Here is a 1,541-nt window from a genome sequence, read left to right on the forward strand (position 1 = left end):
CCCTCCTTTTCTCCCATCTTCCCAATTTTTCCCAATTTCCCCATTTTTCCCCAAATTTTCCCATTATTTTCCCCCATTTTTCCCCAATGTTCCCATTATTCCCCCTTATTTCCCCCCTTATCCCTCATTGTTCCCCCACCTCCCGCACTTTGATCGCTCCGCACTCGCGCTCATTTCGGTTCCGCCCCCCGGCGCTCCGTGCGGACCCTCCCCGCCCCCCCCAAATCCACACCGCGCGGAGCGGAGCGGAGCAGAAATGGCGGCGGGACCCGCGGAGGTAACAGCGCTGCGCGGGCACCGCAGGGAAACCGCGCGGAAATTTGCGCGGATCGCTGCGCTGCGCCCAACTGTGCGCCGAATTTTGCGCGGCACTGCGCGGATCGCTGCACTGAAATCTGCGCGAATCGCTGTGCTGCGCGGATCATTGCGCGGCACTTTGCGCGGCTGACTGCACTGAAATGTCCGCGGATCGCTATGCGGCTCCCTGCGCTCCCCCACCACTTTGCGCCTTTCCCTTCGTTTCCATTTTCCTTATCATCCAATTATTTCCTTTTGAAAATTCCCATTTTGGCTTTAATTTCGGGTTTTGTTTCATTTGATCGAAATTTTCATTCATTCTTCCCGAAGTTCCATTTTGTTCCCTTCATTTCATTTCGTCCCCATTTGACTTTTTTGCCTCAATTTTGAGTCAATTTCTTCAAATTTTGACTCATTTTCAAAATTTCAATTTTTTAAAAAAATTCTGTTTTTGGAAACTTCGGTTTTTGAAAATTTTGATTTTTTCCCCCCCAAATTCGATTACTTTTGGAAATTTTGATTTTCTTTCAAAATTTCAATTTTTCTCAATTTTTATTGTTTCTCCGTATTTTTTTCCCTTAATTTTGATTTAATTTCTCTGATTTTGATTTCACTTTTTCTCAAATCCAATTTTTCCCCCCAATTTTGATTCCATTCCGTTGAATTAATTCCAATTTTTAAATTTTGATTCTATTTTTCATTCATTACAGTTTTATTGCCCCTAATTTCAATTTTTTTAAAATTTTGATTTCATTTTTTATTTCAATTTTTTTCAATGTCAATTTTCTTAGATTTTTAAAAATTTTCTGTTTTTTCAATTTTTTGATTTTATTTCTCTAGTTATTGATTTTTCGAAAATTTTCACTTCCATATTTATTTTTTTAAATATCAGTTTTATTCCTTTAATTAATTCTCATTTTTTAAATTTTGATTTTGTTTTAATTTGTTTCATTTTTAATTATTTATTTCCTTACTTCCCCTTAATTTTGATTTTGTATTAATTTTAATTGTGCTTATTTTGATTTCATATTCTATATTCTTTAATTTCTAATTTTTAATGTTTCCATTTTCCTCCATTTCCCCCCAATTTTTCCTAAATTTCTCCCACCTGCCTTCATTTTTCTCCAATTTCTCCAACATTCCCCAATTTCCCCCCATTTTCCCCAAATTTTCCCCATCCCCCCATTTTGTCCCAATTTCCCCATTCCCCCCCAATTTTCTCCTACATTTCCCTGAAATTCCCC

Source organism: Meleagris gallopavo, unplaced genomic scaffold (assembly GCF_000146605.3).
Source record: "Meleagris gallopavo isolate NT-WF06-2002-E0010 breed Aviagen turkey brand Nicholas breeding stock unplaced genomic scaffold, Turkey_5.1 ChrUn_random_7180001904224, whole genome shotgun sequence".
NCBI classification, from domain to species: domain Eukaryota; kingdom Metazoa; phylum Chordata; class Aves; order Galliformes; family Phasianidae; genus Meleagris; species Meleagris gallopavo.